Consider the following 20,819-nt stretch of genomic DNA (forward strand, 5'->3'; position numbering starts at 1 on the left):
GGTCTATCCACTCTCTTGCAAAAGTATTTGAAAAACTAGTTTGCATGAGTAGGCTATGTATATCATCCATTTGTAAAACAGTTGCTCTCAAAAACACTGTAAACCAAATGAAAATGCAGAAACACAATTCACAATAAGAGAAACTCTCCTTTTAACTTTTACTTTATTATTTTATTTTATTTTATTTTATTTTATTTTATTTTATTTGTCACCAAAAAAGTTCATAAAGGGACCAGATTTAGTGACTTTCTAAAACAGAATAAAATTGCTCAGTAGTAATTTTTATTTGGTTTCACATGTAGATCTGTCCCGGAGCAAAATAGTTCAGCACAGTTTGAATTACTGCCATAAGATTTCACTCCTATTACTAACCTTGCTTGGATTCTTGTAACCCCATTATTGTCAGCTTTTATGAACTGCTATAAAAGACTACCAGTAAAAGGAGAGTGCTTGACTGAAGAACTACTACATGACAGCTCCAGTCACATCAATACCGTGCTTCTTAGATCAGTTTTGCCAACAGCATTCAGCTCAAACCTACCATAAATTGGAGTTAACCCCCAACATACATACATTTCAGAATAAATCTGTTACTATTCTGCTGCTGCTGACCTGAGCAATATAATCTAGTACATTTTTTAGACAATGACTCTCCAGTTTCATTAAACTTTTTTTTTTTTTTTTTTCATTCCGTGTTACAGTTGGGATAATATATTTGTTCAAAATACATAGGTTAGACAAGATATTTTACAGATCAGATTTGTCTTAATGCTACCGAATGTACTAAAATAGAATCCAGACTTTCACCAACATATGAGCCATGAACACAAGCCAGCAGTGAGCACAGGTAGCCAAGAAGGCGAATAACATATCAGAAATTGTGTGTCCAGCAGGACTATGGAAGTGATTGTCCTCTTTTACATGGCATTGATGAGATTGCACCTTGATTATTGTGCTTGATTTTAGGCCCCTCTCTACAAGAAAGGCATAGAGTTACTGGAATGTGTTCAGAGAAGAGCAATGAAGCTGGTGAAAGGACTAGAGTCACAAGACTTAGTGGCTAGGGGATTTGGGGTATTTTGGTCTCGGGAAGAGAAGGCTGAGGAAAGACCTCTTCAGTCTCTACAATTACCTGGAATACAGTTGTAGCCAGGTGGGTCTTAGTCTCTTTTCTCAGGTGACAACTGATAGGACACAAGGAAATAGCTTCAAGCTGCACCAGGGGAGGTTTAGATTGGATATCAGGAAAAATTTATTCACGGAAAGAGTAGCTAGGCATTGGAACAGGGTGCCAAGGAAGTGGTGGAGTCCCCATCCCTGTGGGTATTTAAGAGACATGTGGATGTGGAACTAGGGCAAATGGTTTTAGTGGTGGACTTGGTTGATGGTTGGACTTCATGATCTCAAGTGTCTTTTCCAACCTAAATGATTCTATCAGTGTCTATTAAAACCCATCACTTCCTTGCTAAATCAAACTCCAACTCCTTACTGCTTCACAGCTCGGAAAGTTCCAGTATTATATGTTGTATAGGTCAGCAAAGATTTTCAACTTTAGTTTTTAGCTGGTAAATCACAAAGTATTAAAAAGGTTTGATCATAAACCCTTTAAAAGAGAATACAAAAGATCTGAATCAATATTCTATGTTTCAGAAACAGACAAAAGTAATTCTCATTGTCTACTGAACTACATAACAACATGGAAAAGAATATTTGAGGAGTGTGCAAACCTAATTAATGAAATGAAATGTCTGCAGCTAATAGGTAAATAGCCTGACCTTCAGTTGATGTCATTGGCCTATAATAAACTACACAGAGTCAATTATGAGAAAATATTTCACAAAGGCTATGATATGGAGGATGTATTCTACACCTTCCTGTGAAAACATTATTTCAGAAATTCATAGAAGAGCCGTAGACACCTTGTGGTTCTAGGCAAAATGCCAGTCATTCACTCTTACAAATAAAAAGAAAAAATATGAAATTGGAAGAAGAAATAATAGCTGTGTCTAAAATTCTTACCTTTAAAATCATAACTTTAACTTGTAAAAAGAAGGAAGAGCTAAAATAGGAGGGTGTGAGATAGAGATATGATTCCTTTCTTACGTCTCTTATTTTTAGTCGTCACATAGTTGTTGGAAGACATGCTTACACAAGCATGTCCCCCTGTGGGACATGCCAACATGCCATCTTGATGGAAGAAGACATATGCCCAGAACAGCTTGCAATTTCTCTGAAAACAGGATGCAAACAAGAAGAGAGTTAAAGGGAAAAAAAAAAAAAAGAGTTCCGGTCTTCATTCTTAAAAATTTGCTACAGTTAACAACATATCTCCTATATTTGAAATATGAATTACATATCTTATTGCACAAGTGACTACACAGGGAAGATGATGGAAATGAAACAGATAAGAACGCCAACATCATAAGATACAGTGACTCTAGGCATGTTGATTTCTTGTGACGGAGGATGATTTGGGGGAATCTGGCCTAACCAGATCTGAAGGCAGGTTAGGTTTAGAGAAGTGTAGCCACAGAAGACCTCTGAGTGTCCAGGAATACTTGGACTGGGTAACAACTCAGCATATCTTAACTGCTGTCAGGAAGAGCTGTGTATTTCTACAAGATATATCGTGTTGCTTCTTTCGGATAAGCAATTTGAAGTCAGTGGTAGCTCAGGGACTGTCTCACTGTGCTCTGCTGAGTGGTGTATATGAGCTATTTGGCTGGCCCAGATTCAAAGATTTTCTCTTCTTTGATTTTGGTTTGCCTTTTTTTTTTCCCTTCTTTCTTTCTTTCTTTCTTTCTTTCTTTCTTTCTTTCTTTCTTTCTTTCTTTCTTTCTTTCTTTCTCAAGCTGACTGAAAAACTTACTGAACATATAATAATATAAGGTAAACCATGCCACTTCTCCAAATTGCATATGTTTGTGATTGACTTATAGAAATTTATGGCAATTTATGTATTATTTCCCCTAACCCTCCCTTATCTAATCTTTCCTACAAAGGAAATTAAATACTTTTGCCAATGTAAGTTGTGTTGTTTGATTTCATTCTCCAAATTCTTTGAAGATACACAGTTGTTATCAAACAATGTGATAGATTTTTTTCATTGTGTATGAATTAATACATTCTTCTAGAATTCTAAAGAAGTCAAGATTTGGCTGCATAAACCAAGTATTTGTGAATAGAGTCCATAAAATTTAGCAAATGGTGGATTAGTCGTAAGTACTGGCCAATGATGCACTTGACTTTTTTCCTCTTTTTTTTTTTTTTAATTGGTTAGACATAAGTAGTTGACTATATTTAATAGACCATATTAATTACTACATCGCTGAAATTGACAATTAAATTAAAACACCAGAGACCTGTTATACCAAATGGAATTATTCTACAGGGAGTGTCACACTTAGGGACAATTAAACAACCTAGTACTACTAAGTCTGTTCCAGTCGATAATTCCATGTATCTATAAACAGAGTCTGAGTCTAAACTTAATTCTGTGTTTTGTCACTGCATTAACCACTTTGTCCAAGGGTATGACCTAAATTCCCTTTTAGTTACTCGCAGAACTCTCACAGACTGTAGTCTGCTTTGGTTCATGTGTGCCAAATCACCCAAATGACTGACTTTTTAGCCTGGAATAATGGAAGTCTACCAAACTGATTTGTCACCTTTGCCTGATGTTCACACATACTAATACGTTCTGAAAATGTTAATTTGCTTTGTGCCCAGATCAAATACACTGCTCTGTCAGAATAAAATAAGCTCAGAGCCGAAAAATTTACATGACTGTAGTTTATTCTGAAAACATTTACATGTTATTAATATATTAACATAATATGATGTTCAGAGCATACTTAGCCATGGCTCGGATGCTCCTGATTAGGAACTGTGGGCTGTGGAAAGAAAGATCCCAACTTCTCTCTGTTGCTTCTTTGTTTGCTTGCTTGCTTGCTTGGTTTATGACTTGGCTTGGCATGGCTTGGCTTGGCTTGATTTGGTTTGGTTTGGTCTGGTCTGGTTATTTTTTTTATTTTGTTTTGTTTTTTAGACGTCTCTGGATTACCTTATATCAAGGGAGTTAACACCTCCTGCTGAAGTGAAATCTAGAGATCACAATGCTTTAAGCTATTATTTTCCTGGGGGATCACCTGTTCTTACTGGCCATTGATAGTTTTGAGTTATGCTGAACACATTGGAGTCTGCTGTCCAAACACAGTTGTCTAGTGCCGTTTTACAGAATAACAGAATCACAGAATGGCTAAGGCTAGCAGGGACCTCTGGAGGTCACCTATTCCCCCCCCCCCCCCCCCCCCCTTTCCACTCAAATGGGGTATCTAGAACAGTTTGCCCAGGTCCCTGTGTAGATGGCTTTTGAAGGTCTCCGGGGAGGGCGACTCCATAACTTCTTTGGGCACCCAGGCTGGTGCTCTCTCACCTGAACAGCAAAGAAGTTCTTCCTGATGTTCAAACAAGTGGAACCACTTGTGTTCTAGTTTGTGCCCATTGTCTCTTGTTCTGTCACTGGGCACCACTGAAAAGAACCTGGTTCTGTCCTTTTTGCACCCTTATAGACATTGATAAGAGCTTCCTGAGCTTCCTCTTCTCCAAGCTGAACAGTCCCAACTTTCTCAGCCTCTCCTCATAGTAGAGGTGCTCCAGTTCCCTGATGATCTTGGTGGCCCTCTGTTGGACTCTTTCTAATACGTCCATGTCTCTCTGGGAGGCTAGAACTGGATTCTAGGTGTCACCTCACTACTTCACTGTATCCTGCTTGCCTCTAGCTTACATTTGAGAAGAGAATATGTGTATCTAATTACCCAGCAAAGACAAATTGGATACTATAAGGAAGTTTAAATAGAAACCAGTGCCTGGGCATCAACAGAAGACTCCAATCAGTGATCTTCCCCAGCTATAATGGGAGCATGTAGCATGTATTTACACCAGAATGTAAGGTCTTAATCTGGAACTGATGCCTTCCTGTGTTTAGTTTATATGAACCCTCTAAAGATTCCTAAACATCCCATTTACTGACTAATCCAACCTCAAACAATAACTAGAAGTCTTTCCTTCCCAGATATCTTCAGACAGATGTCTGTTGAATTTTATCAAAGAGAAGATGGGGATACATATTTATATATGTATATATATATATTTACAGTTTTCTGGAGAAAACAGAACTATGCTATTCCAATCCTTCCAGCAGAGCAAATCCGCTTGAAAGTCAGAGCCCAACATCTTTTCCTACTTTTGCTATGAAGATTCTGTTTCTAACACAGTATGAGTGGCTTTTTAAATGCAGTGTAAGGCTACCACCCTGTTTAGAGGTGTTTTAAGGACTAAAGGAGAAATCCTGCAAAACAGATTCTGCTGTCCCATGTCTCGTACTGTTGAATAACTGTTTTCTCTCTTCCTTTCAATAAGTGTTCTTTGACCAAAAGCAGCTGGATGTCTGCTGCTTCCTGCTGTGAGCAGTTGTGGGGAGTCAGTGAAATTCCTGGGAAGATCAGACTTCTTTTGCTCATGGGAGTAAAGGCAAGGTACTCCATGCAGACCTGATCTCCTGAAGAGCCCTGTTCCATAAATTAAAGCTTTCTGTTAGCAAAGCTCTGTGTTTAACCATTACGAGCTGAATGGGAGCAGTGGCCACCAAAGCATCCCTATAAACCACAAGGTTCACAGCAAGGAAAGAATAGAGTTGTCCGGAGCAGGTCAGTCTCAGGTGGCTCGACTGAGTGGCAGAGCAAGAGCAAGCAAGAGAGACTGAGATCTGACTGACAAATCAAACAGTCTCTGTATACAAGAGCTGGTTCAAGGATTTGGCCTCAGGGGATTCCATAGACCTAAAAGAACTGGAGGAGTAATTTAGTAGAGGAGCTTTGCAGGAACTCAAAACTATCCGCCTCTTTGCTATTTGGCAACATTTGTGAAAAAAAGAACCCAGGTGGGAGGCTATTTTTCAGCTTCAGCCTTTAGCCAGACCTGCTGCTCAGTCAGTAGAGACAGTATTTTTTAAGTATAGCCTGTCTGGAGGAAAGAGCAATTACGTTCCTCTCGACTGAACAAGACTTTGGGTAGCAATGGGCTGCCTGGCAACAGGATTGCTCCTCGCTTGTCTGCATGATGTCAACCAAGGCTACGTGTGACATCACCCAGCAGCTGCCAGCCGCGAGCTGATTACAGCCACCCGATGATCAGCCGTTTGGATTCACACACAAACAGCTCATTCATGCTCAGCTGCTGCTTTCTTCCCTGGGCAATAAAAAGGCTCTTTTGTACAATGATGGCACAACAGATTATCATCAGACCATAAGAAAGAACATTTCACTCCATCGTGTTTTGGAACAATTGTTCAGAAAATTCAGTCCCCTTAAGGTGCAAATAAAAATACGTTGCCAAAGACATAATGTGGTAACATATCTTTGTCACACTCTCTTTCAAATCGTACTTTACTGTATGTCTGTAGCAACTCCTGCCCCTCACAAGTAGGGTGGGTAAGAGCAGATGGAAAGGGAAAAGGATCTGTATGTCTTGTTTAAACTGCCTGCCTTCAAAATGTACAAGAGCAAATGGGGCTGAGGCTCAAACACAGCAACAAACCCATGTATGTGGTTAGCAGTAGGGCTGTGGTTGCATTTAATACTCTGTCCAAACCACAGAGCTGTTAATGCTCATGACCATGAAGAACGAGGTTAGTATCACATACAGATTTTGTGGCAAAGGAATTTGAATCAGTTTGAGGCTGTTTATTTATTTATTTTAATCACATAGTGCTGGAATAGTTCACTCTGGAATAAGACCAGCTACAGAGAGAAATTGGTGTCATATTCTGTATTACGCCAATTTTCTTATAATCAAAAGGTAGACTTTTGAAGGCTTGTGTTGCACATCAGAGTGCATCACTGATATCAGGAGCTGTATTATTTGTTAAGTACCTTTATTATTCTTTGATCAAACCAGCACACTATCAGGATAATTGAAACTTTCACTGATTTCTAGCAGGCTATTTTTAACTTTATGTTCATAGGTCATGTGTGTATATGCTTCAGCGTGTATAAAAATATATTTGATAGGGGACCTTTTCACTTTTAGTTTTGTTGCAGTTTTACTTATGTATGTTAGCATGAGAGAAATCTAGGTTTCATTTCAGGTGAACTTTAATTACCATTTTTCTGAGTTTTGTTTGTTTGTTGTTTTTTGTTTTATTTTTGTGGGGAGACAGACATTATTTATCCATTTGAACTACTATTTTATTCTTTAGCATATTAATTTAAAAAATGTAAAATGATTTTTTCTCAGTTCTATTATTTTCACATTACCTTAATCTCTTGTGAGATCACTTTTTTGTTGTTTTTTATGCAATGACAAAACATTCACTGATCATTCACTCATTTTTTATTTTTTATTTTTTATCTAAGAGCTCAAGATAATTTCACATCAGATTTAGGAAACTAAGGTGAGTGCAAAATAGAAAAAAAAAAAGAGAAAAAAAAAGTGTTACACATGACAATAATAAAGCATTAAGCATTCTTCCTAGAACACCGTGGAATAATGACTTTGCTCTGAGGGTCATTATATGGATCTCTAAAATGCTAAAGGTTTTGGTGAATTTTTAAAACATCTGATGAAAAAAAAAAAAAAGAAAAAAAGAAAAAGAATAAATAGTGATATGAGATACTTCATATTTTAAAATATTAGCTAGCTGTGTATAATTATATCACATTTTTCAACTTCATACATAAATACAGCATTTATTGTGGGGTGTTCATGATACGTCCCCCTCTAGCGGCCATTTCATATAATGTGCTGATAAACAAGACAGGCTGAACACTTACTGGGAAAATAGGTTTTTAACTGTAAAAAATGTACTTTTAACATACTTAATTTTCCTTAAAGTTTTGTTTGTTTGTTTTTAATAATGTAGCTGGAAACTGAAATAGTTCATGTTCCAGCTGCTGTGTGAAGACCAAAATATTCTTCAACAGAACTTCCTTATGCTAGAAATAAATTATGGTACAAGATTGGAGGTTATCCAACGAGCTGCCTGTCCCTACTGAGGAGAGAAGACACATGGTACAGCTTAAACACATCTTCTGCAGAACACGAATAAAGATGTATAATCAAATGATAACAGTTAAAATATCATACTGATATTCTTTGCAAGTACTAAGCCATAACACAGAATCACAGAATTACAGAAACACAGAAAAACTCAAGTTGGAAGGGACCTTCTAGAGGTCATCTGCCTCCATGTTTCTGCTGATGCAGTGTCACTTGCAGTGGGTTGCCCAGGACTGTGTCCATCTGGGTTTTGAAGGATGAAGACACCACAATATCTCTGGGCAACCCATTTCAGTGTTTGATCACTCTTGCGATAAAAAGAAATATATATGTTTTTTCTGTATGTTCATATATCTTGTTCTTAAAGTTGTGCCCATTGACTTTTGACCTGTCACTGAGAAGAGTCTGCATCTCTGTTTCATTCCCACCCATAAGATATTTGTACATTGGTAAGATTTCCCTGAGCTTTCTCTTCTCCAGGCTGAACAGTCCCAGCTCTTAGTCTCTCCTCATATGAAAGATGTTCCAATCCCTTCATCATCTTCATGGCCCTTCTCTGGAGTAGCTTCAGTAAGTCAATGATCATCACAGATCATCTTAAATATATATCTTAAATATATATCATGTATGCACATGCTTAGATGTATATAGGTATAGATATGTTCTATAGAAATGCCTTAGAGAGCCTTTGTCTTGGTCTTTCTAGATGTTTTGGGGCAGGAGGTAGAGGAAGCCGATCTACTGCCTCCAGCCTTACCACTGCTATAATGATTAGTTGAGGAACTCTGTCCATACATCATTACTTTGGTCATGTAGGTTCATGTACTCCAACCTAGATAGCAAAAGGTTAAATTTTGTTCCTTTTTCAACACAGCACCTAAATGGTCCACACCTAACAACTTCATATCTGGTCAGAACATGCATGTCCAAAATCCCTATATGTAGTAAGGACTTCTACCCCCCCTCTTCTGGTTACATCCTGCTTGCTCAGTACTCCAAAGACATTATGCCATGCTCTGTTGCATCCTAGGTTAGTTTCAACGCCCACGCGCAACATCTAAAGGCATCCTTCCTTGTTTTGCATGATAGTGCAAAATAAATGGAGCTGGGCCAGTGATATGGGAGGGAAGACCAACATTATAATCAAGACTTACAGGTGCCATCTATACACCAATTAGATTTAACAAGGTGAGTATTTCATGTACTTTGAGATGCAGATGTAGATAATGGTATCATTACGTGGAGGGACAGATACCCAGTCAAGGTTGCACTTTTGAGGCTGAGAAAGCTGGTAAGTGCCAGTTTAGCCTAGATGATGTGTTTTAAACACCACACACTTTTATGAATGTTCATTTTTACAAAGTGAGATGGAGAGAAGAAAAAGGCACATAAATACAAGAAAGCCAGCAGCGCCAAACTTTCTCCCTGCCACATACTGACAGTGAATTGAGACAATATAATGATTTATGAGAAGCTCACTGAAGAGCATAGAACTTTGTATTACACTTTGAGAAAACATATGGCAGATGAACAGGAAATGAGATGAAGAATAATAATTGGAAGCCACCACATATCAATTTTGATGGTAGTAGGAGATAATTAAGGATCATTTAGAAAAACCTGCCAGTTATTTTCATGCCAATAATAGTCACAAAAATTGGCACTGGTACACTGATAATGGCATTTTGATTACCTGCATCTCCATGAGGTCTCTCAGCTTCCAGTGATCCATCAATAAATTTTGTGGTGACAATTTACATAAGGTGAGATTGCTTTCCAGGAAGTGGTTGTTATTATGGACAGTCAGGAAAATTCTTCCTGTTATAGCCAGATCTCAGCCATTCTGTGTAGTCGGGAAGCACAGCAATACAGAAGAACTGAAGACCACTCTCATTGTAGCCTTCCAGGGATCTATGCTTACAAGTACAATGCAACACAGGCTTGTCCTCTTTGTGCTTGTCATTAACAAGTGATTGTTGGAATAGTCCCATAATGATAACAGTAGTTATATTTGCAGAGTATTGTGGGCAAAGCTTATTTGAACCCATATATATATATTGTTCTTATCATCAGTACGTGTTCAAACAAATTTGAATTCATTTACCTAAATTGAAAGCACCGCCATAATACCTTTTCTCCAATGGTCTTCCTTAAATTCTCACATCACATTTTTGATCCTGGGATCTGAAAGCTCCTTGAAGAGGAGTCAAGGTTTATCTTCATTGTACAAATTCAGATAGAGGGATGAGTTGGTTGAACTCACTGCACTAGCAGTTAAAACATCATTCTTGTTACCAAGCATTTCCAAAATTCTTTAAGTCCAGTCCGACTTATCCCTATTTCACATAATTTCAGGAATACTCATTTCATTGTGGCCTAAATATTTCATTAGTCTGTAATGTATACTAAAATGAAATAATCACATTGTATATGAAGCGCTTGTTTTCTCTATCCTGTAGAGGAGACAGCTGTCAAGGATGGGCGTTGATATATCACGAAAGCTAAAAAATTACAAAGAAAACACACATTAGTTACAAGTTATTGTCATGTAAATAATGCATTTGTTTCATAAATAGTGTCCTAATTGTCAAAAAAGACAGCATGAGACACAAACCAATGTGATTAGAATAAGACGTAAACAAGAATTAAAAAAAATAAAAAAAAAATAAAAAATATCACAGACAATAGCATTTTAAAGTTACACAGAATCCAATAACTTGTGAGTTGGGCTTGCTATAGGAGGAAGTAAAAATAACACAGAAATAATTCTGGGGGGAAAAGAAAATGATCTTTGAATAGCAGGATGCTGAACAAATAAAGTGATTTCATGCTATAGAAAGTAAACAATAATGAAATGGAAGATGAATTCTCTTAGGAATGATTATAGGGAATTAGAGATGAAGGACAAAAAGCAAATATATTAAATAATTACCATCTGTCAGCATAAATGAGGAGAAGGTTGAAGAATGGAGCTTTGCTGAAATTAAGAAATGATTTCCAGATAAGAGTCCCTAAGGAATTCCAAAATGCAGCCATAAAAGAAATTATGGTTAGTCACTTTTACAGTTGTCAGAAAGGTGAGTTGCTTTACGAATGCTAAAATGACAAATCATGGAGTGACTGAAAGCCTTGAAGGGAAATGTAGCTTAAAAAAATAAAATATGAATCACTGAATTAAAAGGAGAATCACATGTTCTATTCATTCATGGAAAACACCTGTGGATTGAGTCAGCTAATTAAACCACTCAAAATGGAGAGGTAGAAGTGTGAAATGCGAGACCGCCTCTTTTTCCTGAAGGAGAGCATTTAGAGATTATGTAGACAAATATTTTTAAAAGTACCATTGATTGACTTGATTCACAAATGGAGTGTTCATAATTAACAATAAGATACTTTAAGGGGTTATCTTACTTTATTAGATGGAAGTGTATTTTTATGTTGTATATATTTTATGGAATAGGATAGAATAGAATAGAATAGAATAGAATAGAATAGAATAGAATAGAATAGAATAGAATAGAATAGAATAGAATAGAATAGAATAGAATAGAATAGAATAGAATAGAATAGTTCAGTTGGAAAGGACCTTCAAAGATCATCCAGTCCAACTAGCTGCCTGACCACTGCTAACTGGAATTTAAAGCACATTATTGAAGGCATTATCAAAATGCCTCTTGAAAACTGGTAGGCATTGGGCATCAACCACCTCACTAGCAAGCCGTTTTCAGTGTTTGACCACACTCACGGAAAATAATTTTTTCCCAATCTCTAGTCTGAACCTGCCCTGGTGCAGCTTTGTGCCATTCTTACTGGTTACCACATAGAAGAGACCAGCACCTTCCTCTCCACTTCTTGTCCTCAGGGGAGAGCAGTGAGGTTGCTTTTCAGCCTCCTTTTCTCCAAACTAGATAACCGTGGTGTGGTTTTACCCTGCTGGGCAGTTGAACTCCACCACAATCGCTCTCTCACTCCCCCTCCTCAAAGAATTGGATTGTGGATCCCAAACAGCATGCGATATTTAAGGTGAGGCTGCATCAACACTAAATATAGTGTGAGAATCACCTCTTTTGATCAGCTGGCCATGCTGTGTTTAATGCATCCCAAAATGTAGTTTGCCCACTTGGCTGCCAGGGCACACTGCTGGCTTGTGTTGAGCTGCTGCTGCTGCTGTAGACCAGCACCCCCAGATGCCTTTCTGCAGAGCTGCTTTCTAGCCACTCGTCTCCCAGTCTGTAGCTGTGTCCAGCATTACCCTGTCCCAGGTGCAGTGCCCAGCATTTTCCCTCATTGAACTTTATGCCGTTGCTGATTGCCCAATTATTTCCACAAAGAGAAAAGAATATTATTCTGTATGCTCAGCAGGTATGAGCTAAGGCATAGGCTTACTGTGGAATATGTAATCAGTGGTTTAATGTCTCTGTGTAATATTGGTGGTTATCCACTGGTGGTTAGCCATGTCTTGATATTGAGTTCAGAGAGGCTTGAATATCTTGCCTGAGTCTCTTCCTTCCTTCTGCAGTAAGCTTTCTGGGACATAAACTGCCTGTTGCTCTACAAAACATAATAGCACTTAGCTACTGGCTTTCTGAATGCTACTAAATTGAAATAATTAATCACTGTAAAGTTCTATCAAAAAAGTTGAGGAAAAGGGTGAATCATACAAGTAGATATGAAACAGTCTTCTGCATTAAAGTTGCTTAAAAGTGGCCAAACACACACACACACACACACAAAGAATGGGGAAAACATTGAAAAAGTCCTTTAAATGTGCCATGAAATATATGGCTCCCAAAGAGAAAATGAATAGAATGCCGTCGAAGCATGCTATGGGAGGGTACTGTAACTCTTAGGAGGTGGTTTTATTGCTGTGGAAGGCACTTTTTATACCTCAACCAGAGCACTTTCTGCAGCTTTTGTTGTAATACCTCAGCAAGAACATAATTGCCCTTGAGCTAGTAAGGAGCAGAGCAACAAGAATAATATCCTTTGAGATATGTCACCGAAAGGTTAAAGGAGTTTGGTCTAGTGCAGTATAAAGGGACTTTGTAACAAATTAATTGAAGTTGCTGGGTCTATTAATAAACTATCAGCCATCATTTGAAGAATGAAAAACATGGGGAAAAGTTTATTAGAATGGTTTAATTTTAATATTTAGCACACAACATGCAATAGACCAGATGCTCATCTGGGGAAACTTGAGGTCAGGCTATGAATTCCATCAAATTATACTAATTTATACCTGCTGAGGATCTATCTTGCAATTAAATTGCCCTCAGAACATTCTTGTGTATATTAAACCTTTCTATTTTAGTAAGTAGAATAACTTACTAAAATGGATAAATAATTCCTTCAAAGTGACACACGGAGTGAATGTCAAGAGAGTTTTTTCTTTTGTTTTATTTCTCCCTTGGTGTCACATTTCCTTTTCTACTGGTCTCATTCAAAGTCCACTAAGTACAACCAAGTACAACCAGTACAACCAGTACAACCAAGACAGATCGGCATAGGGTTCTTTGATCAGCTAGGTTTTAGACAGAAGTTGTGGGAAGACTTTTCCCTCTCCATGACACAGTTCAAGCATTTTGGGATCTTCTCAATGTCAAATTTAATTTAATCGTTTTCTTTATTGTAGTGAAGTATTTTTTCCTGTGGGAAAATATTTACTTTGGAAAAATACTGCCCTTACATCAGATATTAAAACACTTGTTTACCTGACATGTCCAACCTCTGACCTAACACTAACAAGTCCTCCACTAAACCATATCACTAAGCTCTACATGTAAACACCCTCAAGATTTATTTTCCTCTGATTTTAGGTCCAAAACAGAACGGAAGTCAACAAAGTTTCAAAAGTACTGAAAAAGAACTACCATGGAAGTAACCCATGTTTACACAAAAAGCAAAGAAATGGAGACCATGCACAAATTAAATTCTGACAAGAATCTGAAGAGTCATTCTGCAAGCAGTGTAACCTAGTAAGCCTTGTTTTAAATGATTTTGTGACAATTAGCTGACTGTGTACATGGGTGCTTTTATTTATAACCAGAACTGTTTTGAACTCTCATCAAAGTCTAATAAAAATGAAATGAAGCCAACATCTGGGCCTATAAAAGCTATCTGTGTATGGTAAAGAGTGGACCGTGTATCGTGGTCTGTGTCTAACCATGCCGGTTCAGAACTGATGATCCTATAGTCTATTGGTGAACAGCCATGCTTCTTGTGCCCTGGGCTTTATATCTCAGGTGAAAGACAAACTCTTGTATTTAATATAGTGAAATAGTTACTGAAGCTTTACATGTCATATAATCCAAGGCATTCCCAAATTCCTTTGCCACTCTTCTAAGCATATGAAAAAGTCCCAGTATGATAGAATCACAGAATGATTTGGGTTGAAAAGGATCTTAAAGATCATCTGATTCCAACCCCTTTGCCATGGACAGGGACACCTCCCACCAGACCAAGTAGCCCAAAACCCCATCCAGCCTGGCCTTGAACACATCCAGAGATGGGGCATCCACAGCTTCTCTGGGCAGCCAGTGCCAGTGCCTCACCACCCTCCAAGTAAAGAACTTCTTCCTTATTTCTAATCTGAATCTACACTATTTTATTTAAGAAAACATTCCACTGTGTCCTGTCACTGCACTCCCTGAGATAGTCCATCCCCAGCTTTCCTGTAGACCTCCTTTAGGTATTGGAAGGCTGCTATGAGGTCCTTCTGGAGACTTCTCTTCTCCAGGCTGAACAAATTCTCTCAGACTGTCTTTACAGGAGAGATACTCCAGACCTTTGATCATATCTGTGGCCCTCCTCTGGACTGACTCTAACACATCCACATCTTTCTTATCCTGGGGACCCCAGAGCAGAATGAAGTACTCCAGGTGGCGGGTCTCATGAGAATGGAGTAGAGTGGGACAAACACCTCCCTTAACCTGCTGGTTTCTGTTGATGCAGCCCAGGATATAATTGTCTTTCTGGGCTACATGCACACATTGCTGGATTATGTTGAGTTTTTCATCTACCATTGCTCCCAAGGTCCTTCTCTGCAGGTCTGCTCTCAAACCACTCATCACCCACCCTGTATTCATGTTTGATTGCCCTGACCCATGTGCAGGTCCTTGCACTCAGTTTTGTTGAACTTCATGAGGTTCACACAGGCCCACCTTGCAAGCCTGTCAAGATCCCTCTGGATGGCGTCCCTTCCTTCCAGCGTGTCAACCACACCGCAGAGCTTGGTATCATCCACAAACTTGGTGTTGTGTTTTAACCCATCCAGCAGCTAAGCACTGCTCAGTCGTTCACTCCCCCTCAGTGGGATGGGGGAGGGAATTGGAAAAAAAAAAAAAAAAGTAAAAACTTGTAGATTGAGATAAAGACAGATTATTAGGACAGAAAAGAGAGAAAAAATAAATAATGATAGTGATAATAGTAATAATAATAATAATGTGTACAAAAAAAGTGATGCACAATGCAATTGCTCATCACCTGCTGACAGACACCCGTCCCATCCCTGAGCAGCAGTCTCCCCCACCCCAACCAACCTCCCCATATTAACTGCTCAGCATGATGTCACGTGGTATGGGACATCCTTTTGGTCAGTCTGGGTCAGCTGTCCTGGTTCTATCACCTCCCAGCTCCTTGTGCACCCCCAGCCTCCTCACTGTCAGGGGAGCACAAGAAGCTGAAAAGTCTTTGGCTAAGCACTACTCTGCAACAATTAAAACATCAATGTATTATCAGCACTATTCTCATCCTAAATCCAAACGACAGTATCATATCATCTACTAGGAGGAAAATTAACTCTACTCTAGCCAAAACCAGGACAATTCCTGAGGGTGCACTCAATCCTGCTGTCCATACCACCAACAAAGGTGTTAAATAATGCTGGTCCCAGTACAGACCCCTGAGGGACACCACTTGTCACTGATTTTCACTTGGACATTGAGCCATTGACTACAAATCTCTGGCTGTGACCATCCAGTCAGTTCCTTACCCACTGAGTGGTCCATCTGTGAAATCCATGTCTCTCCAATTTAGAAACAAGGATCTCATGGGGGACAGTGTCAAATGCTTTGCACAAGTCCGGGCAGATGATGTCAGTTGCTCTTCCCGTATCTGTCAGTGTTGTAACCCCATTGTAGAAGGCCACCAGATTTGTCAGGCAGGATTTGCCCTTCATGAAGCCATGCTGGCTGTCACCAATCACCTCTTTGTTTTCTATGTGCCTTTGCGTAGTTTGCATGAAGATCTGTTCCATGAACTCATTGCGCACAGAGATGAGACTGACTGGCCTGTAATTCTCTAGGTCTTCCTTTTTTTTTTTTTTTTTCCTTTATAAAAGACGGGGTTTACCATTTTTCTTGTCATTGTGAACTTCACTACTATGACTTTTCAGATATGATGGATAGCTTAGTATGGATAGCTTGGTGGCTTAGCAAGTCAGCTGCCTGTTCTTTCAGGGTTTTCGGATGCCTTTCATCAGATCCCATGGACTTGTGCACGTTCAGGTTCCTTAGATAGTCTTGAACTTGATCTCCTGCAGTGGGCTGTTCTTCATTCTCTCAATCCCTACCTTAGTCATCATTACAGTTTATTATATCCAGCAACTTTACAGCCAGAAACATACCATATTTAGGACCTCAGTGTGAAGCTCCAGAGCAACCATAAGATTATCCCTGCTCCAGAGGATTAACCTTGGTTAAGAACTAAACTCTCACCCAGCTCTCCTCTCACTCCCCCTCCTCAGTAGGACAAGGGAAGAAAATAGGATGGAAAATTCCATGGTTTATGACAAAGCCAAGGTGATCACTTATCAGTTACTATCACAGGCAAATCAGACTCAACATGGGGAATTTTCTTTACTGACAGTTAAAATACATTCGATATTAAGAAAAGAAAAAAAAAAAAAAAGACAAAATGAAAACATCTTCCCCTCACTTGCTTTCCCAGGCCCAATGTCACCCCCTCATATCTGACTCTTCTATCCACAGGTGGCACAGGGCATGGGGTGGGATGGGATGGGACAGGATGGGGTGGGATGGGCTCAGCCCCTCTCAGCTGCCCCTTCCTCCTCACCCATAGCCCTGCTCCAGCGGGGGCCCTGCCCCGGGCTGCAGCCCTTCAGGAACACCCTGCTCCCGCGGGGGCTCCCCACGGCCGCAGCTCCCTCAGGAAATGTCCCCCTGCTGCGGCGTGGGCCCTCCCCGGGCTGCAGGGTGGAGATCTGCTCCAGCGGGGGCTCTGCAGGGCTGCCGGGGAATCCCTGCTGCCTGTGGGCCTGGAGCCCCTCCTGCCCTCCTCCTCCTGGGGCCTGGGCCCTCTGCTGCTTCTCCCTCGCCCTGGGCCTCCTCCTCGGCCTGTGCCCGCTCTGCCTCTTCTGAAAAAGACGTTGACCTATTAGAACTGGCACTGCTGCTATACCTTTGCTGAAGGTATACCACTTAATAACAGATAAGGGTTTAATATAGTTTTTTTTTTTTTGTTTGTTTGTTCTTAACCTATATGAGGCTTAAATGGCTACAAAATAGGACGACAAGGAGATGCAGGTTTATGTCTACACCTACAGTCATATACACACTGTGTGACCTGGAGTTTATGTACTGTACTCAAACAGCGCTGTCAGTAAAGGGTGGAGACAAAAGTACCCTCACCACTTGCCTCAGTTAAATACACTTGTGTTGTATAGTAGTGCAGTAAATGAATCTGGATTTGGATTTATATGCTATATAACATGAGCAAGAGAGGAAGAATTTGCCCCGTTGGACAATCACACCTCTTTTCGCTTGTTGATCAGCAGTTGCAGCTCGCTTCAGACTTAGGTGGGATTATATGATTTACTTTTCCCTTTCAGCTTTTTCTTCTTATCAGTGAGAAAATCACACAACAGCAGCTATTTCTTTCTAAACAGACTGGGAAAGGTAGATGGAAAGGGAAAACAACAACAGCAAAAAAGATACTAAATCAAAGATGACCACATCCACAACCGAACCTACATATTTTGTACCCAATTTGAAATGTTCCCTTTGCTTGAAAATGAAACCCGTGATGCAGATGGAAAGCAAATGAATTCACTGGGTTTGATACACCCAGGCAACAATGAGGAAGACTGGATTTCTCTTTTTTCTCTGAGTAAGTGCTGCACAAACTAACCAAGCATTACTAATCATTTTTATAGAGCTGATGTGCTCAAAGGAGATCCCGTTGGGAAGCAGAGTGTTAGGGAACAGAACTTCATGCTTTGCTCATTTTTAAGGAAGTGCAGCAACAAGTTGTGTGAAATGTGGATGAAATAGGAAGGATTCTATTAGTAGCAGTAGGAAATGAAGATAGCTTTTAAATGTATACCGGCTAAGGAAAGCAACCGCTTGGAAATAAATGACTCCATTTGAAGACCCGGTGAATATGTTTTAATCAAATCATGGCATTTTATCATTATTTTTTAAGTTCCCCCTGGTTTCTTCCCCATTTTATTGAACACAAATAAAGCTGAAAATACAATGATTAATGCAAAAATGAATAATTCAGGCCTTTTAGTATGGCAATGGATCTGTGTTCTCAAATTTGAAGCAATTAAATCTTCCTGATTTTCATGAATTCAGTGTTTACTATGTGATAGGGTTTTGTTTGTTTGTTTGTTTGTTTGTTTGCTTGGTTTTGTTTTTGTTTTTAATTATGTCATTGTAACATCCTATATTTCACTTGAAAAAAGCACATACCCCTATTCTTTATTCTTCTTCTAAAATCTTGTCCATCTAAAAGAATTTCTAAGCTTTCTTATTCACTAGATACAGTTGGGAAAGAAGATACTAACCTTTCACTGCAAACTGAATCTAAGTGGTAATGCTCAAAAGGGTGTAATGTAGTGATTAAGGTGTAAGGGCACTGACAGAAGTATTAGAATAATATCCTTATATAGAGCTCAGATGTACACAGGCAGCTTACAGACACATCTGTTTAGACCATTTCCATGGCAGATGATTACAGACAAATGCCTTTATATATAAATCAGACTAAATGATTTCAGATCTATTACATTTGTGTGCAGAACCCTTTCAACCCTTTCAAACCAGATTTTGGTGTCAGACCCTTTTCTGTTGCCTGGAAAGAAAAGCAGTTTAGAGATTTAGCAGACACGTTTAGATGTGCCTTAATCTGGTTACTCTCATAGTCGTATTCCTTTTATCTTCTTTTCTCAGTTGATCTTCGTCCTGACCTTGACCTGCCATGTGCCTTTGTGTTAGATCCAAAATGAATATTTAATTATGGAAGAGAGATACTATACCTACAGGAGGACCTCTGAGCTAGCTTCAGAGGAAAATTAAGGTCAATACTGCAGTGTCTAATTTTAGTGCATTGTCAGAGGACAGGGTCTACAGTCTGGTGTTACCACCTGCCAAGGCTTTTAAGAATATAATCCATTAAAAATAAATAAATAAATAATAATAATAAGTTAATTGCAGATACTGACAGCAGGATTTTTGACTTCTCAGGAATTTGGTGCATCTTACAATTTACTATCCTTTGAAAACAGATAATTGAAGCAGGCCACTTGTTGATCAAGACGGAATTGTGGATTCTTCCCTTTCACCCAATAACCAGTCATTAAAAATACACATGTGGAATATATGAAACACTGAAACAAACCTGTATTCTGATTTAAAGCAGAGATTTCGAATCTCAGTCTCCAGCATCACAGTTTGAATGTCTAGATGATTTGATCAAAGAATATGCTCAGGTATTTCTCTCATAGTATCGAGCTGCATTTAAACATAAAGTATAAATTTGGGCTACGTACCAAATAAAATGAATTTGACTCTCTAATTTATTGGCAACGACATTCATAAAGGATGGACAAATACAGAAATGGTCATCCATTTAAGGACGTAGATGTATTAGAACAAGTCTAGAGGAGGGCCATGAAGATGATCAAGGGGCTGGAGCACTTCTCCGATGAAGACAGACTGAGGGAGTTGGGGTTGGTCAGCCTGGAGAAGACAAGACTCCAGAAAGACCTTATAGCAGCCTTCCAGTACCTAAAGGGGGCCTACAGGAAAGCTGGGGATGGACTCTCTGGTGCAGCAATAGGAGAAAGAGTAATGGGTTAAACTAGAAATAAAATAAAATAAAATAAAATAAAATAAAATAAAATAAAATAAATAAAATAAAATAAAATAAAATAAAATAAAATAAATAAAATAAAATAAAATAAAATAAAATAAAATAAAATAAAATAAAATAAAATAAAATAAAATAAAATAAAATAAAATAAAACAAAATAAAACAAAATGAAATGAAATGAAATGAAATAAAATGGTAGATTTAGATTAGACATTAGGAAGAAATTCTTTACTCAGAAGGTAGTGAGGTACTGGAATGGGTTGCCCAAAGAAGTTGTATATGCCCCGTCACTGGCAGTGTTCAAGGCCAGGCTGGATGGGGCTTTGAGCAACCTGGTCTTGTTGGAGATGTCCCTGCCCATGGCAGGGGTGTTGGAACTAGATGATCTTTAAAGGTCCCTTCCAACCTGAGCCATTCTATGATTCTATGATTCAGGTATCATGTTTTCCTAGATCTTGTTGTTTAAGCTTTTTCTGTATGTTAATAAAGATTCATCAGATGAGACCGTAGGAGATCATAGAATCATAGAATCATAGAATATCCCGAGTTGGAAGGGACCCATAAGGATCATCAAGTCCAACTCCTGGCACCGCACAGGTCTACCCAAAAGTTTAGACCATGTGACTAAGTGTACAGTCCAATCGCTT

General features: G+C 38.9%; 1 protein-coding gene across 1 annotated transcript in view; it reads right to left on the reverse strand.

Annotated features, from left to right (window-relative positions):
• Window positions 1–8,211: 8,211 nt before the first annotated feature.
• Window positions 8,212–20,819, reverse strand: part of LOC310895776 (uncharacterized protein) — a gene marked incomplete at its 5' end in the record, with an annotated part of 669,112 nt that continues 656,504 nt past the window's right edge. The window contains one exon of the mRNA XM_083827418.1: window positions 8,212–10,559. The remainder of the gene's footprint in view (window positions 10,560–20,819) is intronic.

This window comes from Anser anser, assembly GCF_964211835.1.
Source record: "Anser anser genome assembly, chromosome: 2".
Taxonomy (NCBI): Eukaryota; Metazoa; Chordata; class Aves; order Anseriformes; family Anatidae; genus Anser; species Anser anser.